The 13,469-nt window shown below is 37.2% G+C and overlaps 1 protein-coding gene across 1 annotated transcript in view; it reads left to right on the forward strand.

The window, feature by feature from the left end:
* The first annotated feature begins 1,559 nt into the window (after nucleotides 1-1,559).
* The window catches only part of Socs5 (suppressor of cytokine signaling 5), a 19,658-nt gene continuing 7,748 nt past the window's right edge, over nucleotides 1,560-13,469 (forward strand). The window contains exon 1 of the mRNA XM_013018009.1: nucleotides 1,560-1,635. The gene's annotated coding sequence lies outside the window, so the exon portion shown is untranslated. The remainder of the gene's footprint in view (nucleotides 1,636-13,469) is intronic.

A 13,469-nucleotide genomic window follows, 5' to 3' on the forward strand; every position in this document is an offset into this window, starting at 1 on the left:
GCATCTTAATCAATGTCACCCCATTCATCATTCTCCATCTTTCCCTACTCCATCTATCCTCTCAGTTTTCCTAGTTTCATTCTTACCTATATACATTGAATATTATTACTGTATTCTTCCATCCTTCCTCTCTTCATTCATCTGTCCTCCACCCCTTGATTTTTTAGTTTTTTAGTTTGGGGTCTGAACTCTGGACCTGCAGTACTTGCTTAGCTTTTTGGTCATGGCTGGCACTCTCCCACTTGAATCATTCTTCTAGTATTAGCTTTTTGCTGGCTAATTGGAAATAAGAGTATCTTAGGGCTGGGAAGGTGGCTCAGTGGTAGAGCGCTTGCCTTGCATGCCTGAGGCCCTGGGTTCGATTCCTCAGCACCACATAGCAAAAAGAAAAAAACCGGAAGTGGCGCTGTGGCTCAAGTGGTAGAGCGCTAGCCTTGAGCTAAAGAGCTAAGGGACAGTGCCCAGGCCCAGAGTTCAGGCCCCACGACCGGACCCAAAAAAAAAAAAAGAGTATCTTAAATTTTTCTGCCCAGACTTGCTTTGAACAGCCATCCTCAGATGTTAGTTTTCTGAGTAGCTAGGATTATAGCATGGGTCACCAGCACCCAGTTTTAAACAATTTTTAATGATTTTCATTATCTTATTTTCTTTAGTTTCATATATCTATATGAAATACATCAATCAAATTTATTCCCTTCTTCCCATCCTTCCTCCCTCTCCTGTTCTTTCTTAACCCCCCTCCCCAATTGTGCTATTTTAGACTCAATGATTTTTTAGATCTAGGTTCAGAGTATTATCATTAACATGATGGTGTCCAGTTTCACCCATTTTTCCTGAAAATGGTATAATTTACTTCTTTTTTTTGGTGGTGGTGGTGGTGGTGATGCGAGGCTTGAGCTCTGGGCCTGGGCTCTGTCCCTCAGCTCTTCAGCTCGAGGCTAGCACTCTACCACTTGAGCTACAGCACCACTTCTGGTTTTCTGGTTTATTGGAGATAAGAGTCTCAGGGACTTTCCTGCCCTGGCTGGCTTTGAATCGTGATCCTCAGGTCTCAGCCTCCTGAGTAGCTAGGATTACAGGTGTGAGCCACCAGCACCTGGCTTATAATTTACTTCTTTATGGCTGAATAATACTCTATTTGGATATGGATGTATATTATATGTATGTAATATATAAATTCTTTATGCACTCTTAGCTTGTTGCACACTTAGGCTGATTCTGTAGTTCGATGATAGTGAATAGAATACTATAAACATAGATATGAAGGTATCTGTTATAATGCAAACTTATATCCCTCATATTTCCAGGAGTGTTATAACAGGATTATGTAATTGCTCTTCTTAATTTTAGTTATCCATACTGATATCTATAGCTGTGTAGATTAGATTGTTTCTGATGAAACATTGGTGGCAATTCTTAGTATTATTTTCCTACTATAATGTGTCTCCTTTTCTACTCAGGCTACTGCTGCTTTAAAGTGATTTGGGGGGTTTATGTTTGGTTGGTTGGTTGGTTAGTTGATTTTGTTTTGTTTTTTGCAATTTTATTAATTCTAGGACAAGCCTAGGTATTCAGTAAGGTCTCCATACTCTGCTGCTTGGAACTTTAACATCTTCCAGACCTTTGCAAACTCAGGTTAGTTCAGCTCAAACTCCAGTTGTTCTTTCCTCAAATATTATTTTTGTAGCTATCTTACCTTAGTTTCCAGGAAATACTAATACAGAGTTCTGAAACTTTGTCTCTCTATGGCAACCTTTTCGGACTCAGACTCTCAAATTCCAACAGCCTCGGTATCTTCAGAATTGAAGCTCTACTTCTACAACTTAGTGAGGTTTCTTTTTTTCTTTCTTCTTTTCCTTTTAAAAAATTTCATTTCCCTTTTCTTTCTCCCCCTCTCCCCCCTCTCTCCTCTCTCTTTCTCTCTCCCTCCCTCTCCTTCTTCCTCTCCCTCCCTCCTCCCTCCCCCCCCCCTTGTGTTCTGGTACCAGGGCTTTAATTCAGGGCCTTAAGCTCTCACTCAAATTTCTCTTTCTCACTCAACTTCTTCTTTCATGCCTGGCCCTCTGCCACTTGGGCAACACCTCTGTCCATTTTTGCTAGGGTTATTTTTGTGATTAGGTCTCACTTTTATTTCCCCCTAGGCTAGGCCAGACTTCGGTTCTTCAATTTATGCCTCCTGCCATAGCTGGGATCACAGGTGCAAGCCTATATAGGGAATAACAGTTGTGCACAATTGTTCCAAGATACCGATCGAGATGGAGTTCCATGGTCTTCCTTACACCCCCTTGAGTAGCTGGTCTTACAGATGTGAGCCACCGGCACCCAGCAAAAAGTTTGGTTTAGTTTTCCCTCTTTTATTTTTTTCTTTTGTTTTAGTTTTTGTTTTTCCTTCTTTTGGCCTATTTGTTGTTTGTTTGTTTGGTATTTTTTTGAGATAGGGCCTTGCAGTGTAGCCAGACTCTTGCTTCTGCCTCAGACTCTTAATGTTTCTCCTCCTCCTCCTCCTTCTTCCTCCTTCCCTTTTTTTTTTTTTTTTAATGCCAGTACTAGGGCTTGAACTACTAAGGATCTGGGTTCTGTCCCTGAGCTTTTTCACTCGATGTTGACACTCTATCACTTGATCCACAACTCCATTTCCAGCATCTTGGTAGTTAACTAGAAATAAAAGTCTCATAGATTTCCCTGCCCAGACCAACTTCTAACTACAATACTCAGATTTTAGCCTCTTAAGTAGTTAAGCTACTGGCACCAGGCTTCTTGATAAATTTTAAAGTACTTGGGAGTATGGCTTTATTTTTTTTAACACTAGCTTATCTTTTAATTTTTAAGCAATATAAGAGAGTTACAGAAAAGAAATTTTGTTGTTTTGTTTTGAGACAGGATCTTACTATAGCCCTGGTTGGCCTCTTCCTCCACTTCAAGAAATTGGAATTACAGGCCTGTCACTGTTCACACTTAAAGAATGGAAAATAATTCCAATATTCCAGAACTCATAGTTTATGGAAATTTTTTTGAACATCATTTGAGATACCTTTATTGCAAATACATACGTAGAAAGATAAAATTGCAGGAAAAAATCTAAAAGGTTAAAGACATTATATCATGTTGCAGTAGATCTCTCACATAAAAGAGTCAAGTGTTGGCATACATTGGTACAACTTTCTAAATGGCAGCTTGGCAATGTTCATAATTCTTAAAATGTTCATGCCTTTTGCCCCAGATTTCATTTTCAGGAGTTACTCTAAGGAAATAAAAGATACACACACACACACACAAATGAGTATATATGTTATTATGATAGTATTATTCTAAATCAATTTGAAACTTTAAATGATTAAATTATTCTCTAGCTATATAACCAAATACTATGAAACTATTACAAATCATATTTCTTAAAAATTTTTGCATAGTATACTGCTTATAATAAAAACAATTACAGTCATGAACTTTAGGATATTTAAAAATATAAGAAAATATTCATGATAGAATGAACAGAAAAGCAGGATGATACTTTTGTGTTTATTAAACATTTTTTTAAAACATGATATAAGGAAGTGGCGCTGTGGCTCAAGCAGTAGAGCACTCGCCTTGAGCTAAAGACAAGGACAGCGCCCAAGCCCAGAGTTCAAGCCCCACGACCTACCAAAGGGGAAAAAAATGATATAAAATGTATTGCCTTTGAACAATTAGATCTGGGTAATTTTTCAGTCATGCTGTTGAGCAGTTTTACATTTTCTACAATTAAAGTGTATCATAATCATCAAAAAAAATTTAATTTTTAAAATTTTGGTAAAGTTAATTGAGGAGAGGATAAAGAAAGGATTTAAAGGTGTTTTCGTTATTACCTTGATGCTTTTTTTCCTTTTTTGCAAATACTGTATCTTGGCTAAACTTCGTTATTGTAGATCTAATGTGACATGTGTTCTTTTATTTATATTATATATCCCATACATTCTGAAACTAACGCAGCTTACCATATTTCATGATGTAAAATTCTGGGTTTCTATCAAATACTTGCTTATTCACTTAAAGAGATTTAATTATTTTCTGTTCCTCCCCACTCCCCCAGACCAGCCCTTTTTAAGACTTACAGTCTTGAACCAGGCGCCGGTGGCTTACACCTGTAATCCTAGCTATTCAGAAGGCTGATATCTGAGGATCACAGTTCAAAGCCAGCCTGCCAGCCTGGACAGGAAAGTCTGTGAGACTCTCATCTCCAATTAACCACCAGAAAACCGGAAGGGGTACTGTAGCTCAAGTGGTAGAACACTTGCCTTGAGCTGAAGAGCTCAGGGAAAGCACCCAGGCCCAGAGTTCAAGCCCCATGACCAACTTAAAAAAAAAAAAAAAAGACTTAGAGTCTTGCTTTCCTAGCCACTGTTCCTACTTATACCTCCCTAAAGGTGCAGGTACCCTTATGTTGAAGAAAGAATGGAAATCATAATCTTTGCTTTTCTAAACCAAGTATTATATATGCTGTCTCTGTTCCTGGGCACCTTAATCATATGGACATGGTGTTCTTTAGAAAGGCATGATAATGACTCAGCTATCTATCTATGTATCATGTTAGAAATCCAGGGAAGAAAAGTTACACTTAAGAGATAAAGGAATAAAGGAATTTTGTAGTTTATGAAGAGCTATAGACTCCAGAGTTACCATTCATACATCATTCACTCAGGCAATGAAGTTAATATAAATATTTTAGAATGTTTTTTCAATTTTAATAATTATAGGTCCAGAGGCTCAGTGTGGTTGGAAGAATTGACTTCATCCTAATCCAATTTAGAAAAGACTAATATAGAAATTTACTAGCTTCTAAATTTAAAATTGATATCAAGCCATGGTAGTCTACTAGTCTACATTTTTATTGTAAGGCTGTATCTACTGAAAAAAAAAGTGAGCTATTGGGGCTATTGATTAAGCTTGCTGTTGTTGTCCTGATGGTTTGTAACAGTAGTTGGTTCATTATTATTTTAGTATTAGACTTTGTGACAGGCTCTGTGGCCATGAGCAAGTTATTTATAACCTGTACCTCAAACTTTTTCATTAAAATAGTAATAACTAGCTGCCTTATAAGATTGCTGTGAGAACTCATTAAGTTAATCCATGTAAAGTGAATAGCACAGTACCTTGCACTTTGGTATCATCCAGTAGTTGTTAAGATTATTTGCTTACTTATACTTAGAGCTATCTTAGGCCTGGAACTTAAGAAAATAAATTTGATATTTTCTTGCCCCCTGATGATGTTTCTAGGAGCTCTACTGTCTTGGTGTCAGTGGTTCTAAAATTACCTGATTTATAGGAATAGTATTGTTTTGAGTTTAATTGAATGATATAAAGAACTATGATGAATTTTTGCGTAGATTGTTTTACTATAAAATCTAACAATTTGGGTTGGGATGTAGCTCATTGGCAAAGCACTTGCCTAGCAGTACAATGTCCTAGATTCAATCTCCAGTACCAAAAAAAGAAAAGACAAAAAAAATACAGCTAAAAAAAAATCTAGCCAGGCACTGGTGGCTCACACTTGTCATCGTAGTTACTCAGGAGGCTGAGATCTGAGGATCACAATTCAAAGCCAGCCCAGGCACGTTTATCTCCAATAAACCACCAGAAAACGGGAAGTGGCCCTGTGGCCCAAGTGGTAGAGCACTAGACTTGAGCTGAAGAGCTGAGGGACAGCGCCCAGGCCCAGAGTTCAAGCCCCATGACCAACCTCCTCCCCCCCCAAAAAAAATCTAGCCAATCTAATATTTAAGATAAGAATTACTGTTTTAACGTGTTAAGTAATGCTTGCTTTCCCAGTATGACATTTTTTAAACAGCTTAATATTTCTTGAAAAACGAAATGCTAGATAGCAAACAAAATAAGAGTGCTAGATAATAGATTTAATAAACTTTTGACTTATGTCTGACAAACCTGTAAGGTTTGTGTTCTATGGTTAATATTTCTAATTTAGTGTATTAGTAGATTATGATTGTGTAAGGGATCTGGTTCAGTTTCCTGGTTTTCAGAATGACTTAACTGGAACCAAAGTGAAACTAAGCCAGACAGGCAGTGCATCCTAAGGGAGTCCCTGGGACTATAGCAGACCAGTGTAGCAGAGCCCAGGACAAGCAGACCCTTGGTACAAGTGCGTGCTCAGACTCTCAGGAAGCAAGGACAACGCCAGCCCTTCCTTTTGGGTGTCATTGCCCTTTTATCCACATGGATGTGGAAAGGTGGTATTGAATCAAAGCAGCTGTCCTGAAATGCAGACATTCTGAATGAGTTCCTTCTAGAAGGAAACTCTGCCTGCCCTTACTTTCTTATTTAGTCAAATCCAAATCAAAGGTGAATGAAAGAAAAGTCTTTTTTATGGTACATGGCAGTTTGGACTTAGCAAAAAAATGTTAATGACAGAGATGAGAGGGAGGGGGCTCTGAACTAGCAAATCAGTTTCTTCCTATGTCAAATGAATGTCTCTTTGGTGGGAAGAGACAGATATGGAAGATATTAAATAATGATCTGATGTCTATTTAGATGTTCCTTGATTATATTACATAGTCCTTTATTATTTGCAGTCTAGTGTCTAAACATCTCACAGGCCTGTGTTGTCTCCTTGGCTAAGTCACTTTTATGTAACCTTTAGAGTTTGGAATATTTTGAGCATTCAGTAATCAGTTTGTTGATTGGCAGGTAAATATTTGTTGCCAAATTTTTAATTGTGCCTGATTTTATATTTAACATAATAGAAAATGGCTCACATCCTCAAATTTATGATTAACATAAGCATTGTTGTTTGAAACTAGACCTAATGCTCCCACATTAAACTTATGACCAATGCACTAAGATTTCTAAAAAATTAGGAACAGTAAGATAGGTGACTAATTTAAATAAATGTCTTAATCATCTGATTTTATTTTAATTGCTATCTTTTAGTGTACTGATTTGTCTGTGGGAAAAGAAATCTTTTGTGCTTTCTTGAAGTAGTTTCACAGAGTAGTGCAATGATGATCAATTTTAGTTCTTTGAGTCTAGTCAGCATTCTTCAAAGTACATATTTTGCTGTTGAGATAATTCTGATGACAATAAATCTGAAACTACTATTAGAAACAAAACGAGGCAGCTTTGTAATAATGGACAATATTGTCATTTCTATCCTAAAAACCAAGTGAATACTATGAATATGAAATGTTCATTCAGATTTATGTATTTTATGTTTTCGTCTCAAATTTTTCTTTTTTACATGGTAATATTTATAGCAAGCTGAAACTCAGTGTTAATAAATTTTTATGTGTGTGCGCTAATACTGGAGCTTGAACTTGGAACCACTTCCTTGCTTACAGCTGGAGCCCTACTACTTGAGCCATACCTCCACTCTGGCATTTTTGCTGGTTAATTGGAAATGGAATCTCACAGACATTTCTACCTGGCTGCTTTGAACCACAGTCTTCTAGGTCTCAGCTTCCTGAATAGATAGGATTACAGGTATGAACCACCACCAGTGCCCAGTAGGTGTTAATAACTATTATGATTGGTTGAGGCATTGTGTTGAACCATTTTAGTTACTCTAACAAAACACTTGAGATAGTTTAAAAGAGGGAAATGTTCGGGCTGAGAAGATGGCTCAGTGGTAGAGCGCTTGCCTTGCATGCATGAGGCCCTGGGTTCGATTTCTCAGCACCACATAAGCAAAAAGAAAAAAGCCAGAAGTGGCGCTGTGTCTCAAGTGGTAGAGCGCTAGCCTTGAGTTGAAGAGCTGAGGGACAGCGCCCAGGCCCAGAGTTCAGGCCCCATGACTGGACTGAATAAATAAATAAATAAATAAAAGAGGGAAATTTTGATTCAGTTTTAGTGAATAGGTCTTAGTGAATACCAGTTGCCCCCCTTGATTTGGGCCTCATGGCAGCATGTCAAAATGAGAGCATGTGGCAGTACAACCTGTTCACCTCCAGGGACCAGAGAAAGAAACCGGACAGAGTCCCCCACAGTCTCTTTGAGGGCTTGCTTCCAATACTTTAAAATTCCTCACTAGGTCTCACCTCCCTAAGGTTTGTTTCTTCAACCTTCCAAAACACCAACCTAAGAAACAGATTTTTTTACATGTGGGCTTTTGTGGGACATTTGAGATCCCAAACATAGCAGAGAGTCATCTGAGATCTGAAGATTGTGGTCCGAAGCCAACCTGGGCAGGAAAGTTCATGAAATTCTTATCTCCAATTATAACCACCAAAAAGCCAGAAGTAGAGCTGTGGCTCAGGTTGTAGAGCACTAGCATTGAGCAAAAATGCACCCAGGCCTTGAGTTCAAGCCACAGGACGGACAAAAAGAAAAGGAAGGAAGGAAGAGACGGGAGGGAGAGAAAGAAAGAAAAGGAAAGGAAGGAAGGAGAGAAAGAAAGAATAACAGATATGTAAAAAAGGTTTAGTTTGGTAGAGGTAGGTAAAAGGTCCCAGTGGGAGAGAAGTAGGTCAAAAGGAAGAGGTTATGAATTTGAAAAAAGTTACACACATGTATGAAAATACAACAATGAAACCTGTTGAAATCCCTAGTATAGAGCCTTGAACTAAGTTCCTCAAGTTCTCTCCTTTATTGCTCAAGGCAGCTACTCTCCAGTCTAGCTTTTTGCTAGTTAGTTGGGGTCTCATAGACTTTTTTTGCCTTGGTGGCTTCAAACCACAATCCACCAGTTCTCAGCTTCCTCAGTAGCTTAAGATTACAAGCATGAGGCACCAGGTTTGGCTTTGTCTCAAGGGGGAAAAGAAGATAAGTAGAAGTGACAGTGGGTACTCTATCTGCATGTATGGAAGCCCCTTTGTAAAACTATGTATGCAATAAAAATAGAAAAAAAATTAAGTTTCCTCAGTCTCCCATCTATTGATAAACACATACTTAACATTCACTTTTGAGCCTTAATTTGTAAAAAAAATTTAGAAAGTTCTAAAATACGTTATGTACTATGTACTTTTCAAGGTTTTTACATTTTAATTAGCATACAGAAAAATGTAGTATTTGGCATATAAGTCTATATGTTTTAACTAATACATGAATCCACCTTATTCCACATATTCCACCACAGGCCAAATACAGACCCATACTGTTACCCCAAAATACTACCTGGTTGTACATTTTTTAACCATATTCATATACCCTGGCTATCTCCCTATACTGTGAAACTACTGATGTCTTTTCAGTGGAAGTAGTATTTGTTACCTTTTGAGATTGGCTATTTTCACTCCCTATAATGCCTTTGAAGTCCTTCTCAGTTACTGAACACGTCAGTGGTTGTTTTATTGCTCAGTAATACTCTATTGTGTGGCTGCACTACATTTTGTATATTCTCCACCTGTTGAAGGACACATGTTATTTCCTGTTGGGAGTGATTATGAATAGTATTTGTGTACAGAGTTTTGTATCAATATAAGTTTTTATTTCTCTAGGATAGATACCAAGGTAGTGATTGTTTAATCATATGGTTAATGTATGTTTAACTTCATAAGAAATTACCAAACTTTTCAGAAATGACATTTTTGCATGCCTTCCAGTGATGTAGAAGAGTTCAAATTGTTCCCTTAGCCAGAATTTTTATTTTTGTTTATGTTTTTTTACATATATCTGTGATGGAAAACAATGTTGAACATACGTTCATGTAGTTAGTTGCATGAATGCTTTCTTTTTGATGAATAAACTCTCTGTTCAAGTCTTTCTGCTCATTTTAAAACTGGGTTTCATTTTTTTTTATGGTTGAGTTTTGAGAGTTCTTATATAATCAGAATACAAAACCAGTGCTGGATGTATCATTTGCAAGTTTCTCCTAGTCTGTAGTTTGCTCCTTTATTTTCCTCAAGTTTTATGGGTTTACAGTCTGTGATGTATTTTGAGTTCATTTTTGTTCAAAGTGTCAAGTTCAGGTTGAGTTTCACATTGTTTCATATGAAAGGCAATTATAATACCATTTTTTGAAAGACTAATCTCTTGAATGGATTTTGTACCTATGTTAAAAATCAGTTGACCATATTTGCATATGTCTCTTCCTCAGTTCTTCTGTTTTCATGAATTTATGTGCTGTCCTTCTTGCAGTACCATGCTGTCTTATTGTAGCTTTTTAGTATCAAGTATTAAATTCTTTTAAGTTTTGTTTTAGTCTAGGTTTTTGTTTTGTTTTGTTTTTGCTTTGCAGTCTTAGAATCAGTTTACATCTACCAAAAAAACATGAAAGATGGGGGTTGATTAGAATCATGTTAAATTAATAGGTCAAATTAGAAAAATAGTCTGTACTGTGCTGAGTCAAGCCTTGACTGTGACATTTCTTACTGAATTCACTGTAGGCAAGTCTAAGTGTAAATAGCTAAAATTATATTTCCTTTTTTTATATCAAGCAAATGGAATTTGCATGGTGCTTATGTTGTACCCTAGTATAACAAGTGCATTGAAACAAATTTAGGTTTTGAAAACCAAGATGATAACAGAACTGATCATGTTGGAGCTTTTTCTTCTTCTGGGAGCTGGGTTAGCTGCATACCACTGGAGTAGCCTGGAGGAGATTGGAAGCCTCTACTGAAAGATAGCAGTTGAACTGAGACTTGAGAAATCTAGTCTTTTGCCAAGGGTAGTTTTAAGTAAGTTAGGCATTCCAGACAGAATAGCACGTGGAAAAGCATGTCAAAGTAAGTCTGCATAAGTTCAGTCTTAAATCAGTTCACATTTGGAAATAAAATTTCCATTAAAATTTAATGTTTAGGCAAGAATCAAATTAACAGTGACACAATATGCTAATTGAAATAATTTACATTTTACCCCTCCAAGATTATATAAAGAGTTGTATTTTCTAATACTGATTTATATGTACTTTCTGATGACGGTGTGGAACAACTGGGTCCTGGGAATCTAGTGAGGTTAGGAGGAACAGGTTTAAGATTATATTAAAAGCTGTAGGTGTTGGGCTGGATGGTGGCTCAGTGGTAGAGCGCTTGCCTTGCATGTATGAGGCCCTGGGTTCGATGCCTCAGCACCACATAAGCAAAAAAAAAAAGCTGAAAGTGGCACTGTGGCTCAAGTGGTAGAGCGCTAGCCTCGAGCTGAAGAGTTGAGGGCGCCCAGGCTCAGAGTTCAGGCCGCATGACCAGACCCCCAAAAAAAAAAAAAGCTGTAGGTGTTTACTGCAATTTTGTCCTTTGTGCTCATTAATAATATAGTTTCATTTCTTGATTTTGAGGACTTGGGCTATGCTATGTAATGATAGATTACTTATATCCATTTTGACAATAGCTAGTTTCCCTATTAGCTTTAGTTTTATAATATCAAAAAATGGTATAATAAATCATTATTAGAGAAGTTTTTAATATCAGTCTTTGGGAAATAATACATGTATGTAGTCCCTTTCTCCTTCCTTCCTTTGTTGAGACAAAAACTCAGTTTTCCTGCTTCAGCTTCCCAGGTGTTGGGATTATAACTATGCACCATGTCCAGCTTCATTTTTTTTTAATAATAAAGAATAACCTAAGGGGATGGTAAGGTGGCTCAGTCGTAGAGTGCTTGCTTTGCATGCCTGAGGCCCTGGGTTCGATTCCTCAGCACCACATAAGCAAAAAGAAAAAAGCCGGAAGTGGCGCTGTGGCTCACGTGGTAGAGCGCTAGCCTTGAGCTAAAGAGCTGAGGGGCAGCGCCCAGGCCCAGAGTTCAGGCCCCATGACCGGACCCCCCCCAAAAAAAAGAATAACCTGTGTAGGAGATGGAAAAAATCAGCTGAAATTCAATGTTTAAAGAGAGAAAAAAGAGCAAAACTATAATCCTTTAAACAAGAAAATTATTCTTAGACACAAATGATCTGAGTAACAAGTCTAAATTTGGAAAGCCAAATATTCTATCCTTTAAAAATGGTTTTCTGGCAGTGTTCATTTGCAAGCATTTTGCTTTTATAGAGTAGGGTACCAGTAACATTCATATGGTTTGAGATACCAGAGGCACACCAAAACCAGTAAAAAAATAGAGTATCAGGTTAAAACATAAAACAACCTCTACAATTTTCAGCTGGTAAACTCCAATATCCCACACTATATTTTGGGTATGATCAGCATGTAATAGTAATAGTATTTTTACTCATGTTTAAGAAGAATTAAAAATAGTGGAAACATTGCAGCTAAAAATTTACAAAAATTACATGATTGTTGAAGGAAAAAAAGAATACTGCTACAAAAAATTGAAGCTTCTAATAACTTTTAATAGTACTTTTTAAAATATTTGTATGACTCTTTGATGAGGATCACATTAGTACTGTTCAGCTTCTTGTTACTTAAGACAGCCACTTGTGACAAGGCACCATAGGTATGGCTATATAATAAAATGAAATCTATTTTCAGTTAGTGGTCATACTTAAACCATAATTGACAGACATTAGTTTACTTTTCTAATCCTTTAATCAAAACATTACCAAATTATACATATTTAACATACTTATCTCCCTTACCTCTCAGACGTCATAATCCTTTCTTCATGACAAATAGCTTCAGCATTTACTAAAATCAGTATCTTTTATGTCATAGAAATGTTTTTTTTTCCTCTCTCTACTCCCCAGTCCTCACAACCTCTTAATCCATACTGCTTTGTTTTCTGACTAGAATGTACATAGAACCGTCTGTGAAGTTATATATAGTTATTTATAAGACCAAATCCAAGAATAAAGTTATTCTTCTTAGAATGGAGTGTAAGACCCTTGAGAATATCTCTTCTAGCCTTTTAAGTTACTCTTTCTTCAATGGAACCTCCAGTTCTTAGAACCCTTCCCCACTTTTTGATAGTGAGGCCTTTTAATGAGTCTGTGCCTTTGTAATGTCTGTGCCTGAAATGCTCTGCTCTATGATGTCATCAAGTAAATAATTTCCAATTTAGGGCTTCAGAATCTCTTGAGTTTGACATTTGTCCTCCTAGCCCAAAATTGAGGTAGCATTATTTGAAGTAGGAAGATACAGGAAGAAAAAGGGGGAAAAAACCCAAAACAACAACAGCAAAAGGTCTTGGGCTTAGGGCCAGGCCAACTGTCTCTTAGAAAAATGTTCCCAAAGCTCCCACTTGTAGATCTGCTTCATCTCATTGGCAGATATTGTCCAGGGCCTTGTACAAGGAAGAGTGAGAAACAGACTGTTTATTGGGATAGCTCTGTACCATCTAATGACAATAATGTAAAAGAGAGGAAAAAGTAGGTTATAGGATTCAGCTAGCAGTCTGCCACAGTTTACCAACAAGAGATAAGTTGCTTGGTGCTTCATATTCTTAAAGCGCTAATTAAAATCCCACTTAGGTTGTATTCTGATTTGTTTGCCTTCTTTGCTGGATTGTAGACTTCTTAGACTGAGTATGCTTCTCAATCTCCAATATCTTACATAAAGTAAATATATTTAGGAAAAGTACAGCCAAATATAATGGACAGAAGAAAGAGAAAAGTCTGGGCTGGGAAGGTGGCTCAGTGGTAGAGCGCTTGCCTTGCATGC

The sequence above is a fragment of the Dipodomys ordii genome, unplaced genomic scaffold (genome assembly GCF_000151885.1).
Source record: "Dipodomys ordii isolate 6190 unplaced genomic scaffold, Dord_2.0 Scaffold37, whole genome shotgun sequence".
Taxonomy (NCBI): Eukaryota; Metazoa; Chordata; class Mammalia; order Rodentia; family Heteromyidae; genus Dipodomys; species Dipodomys ordii.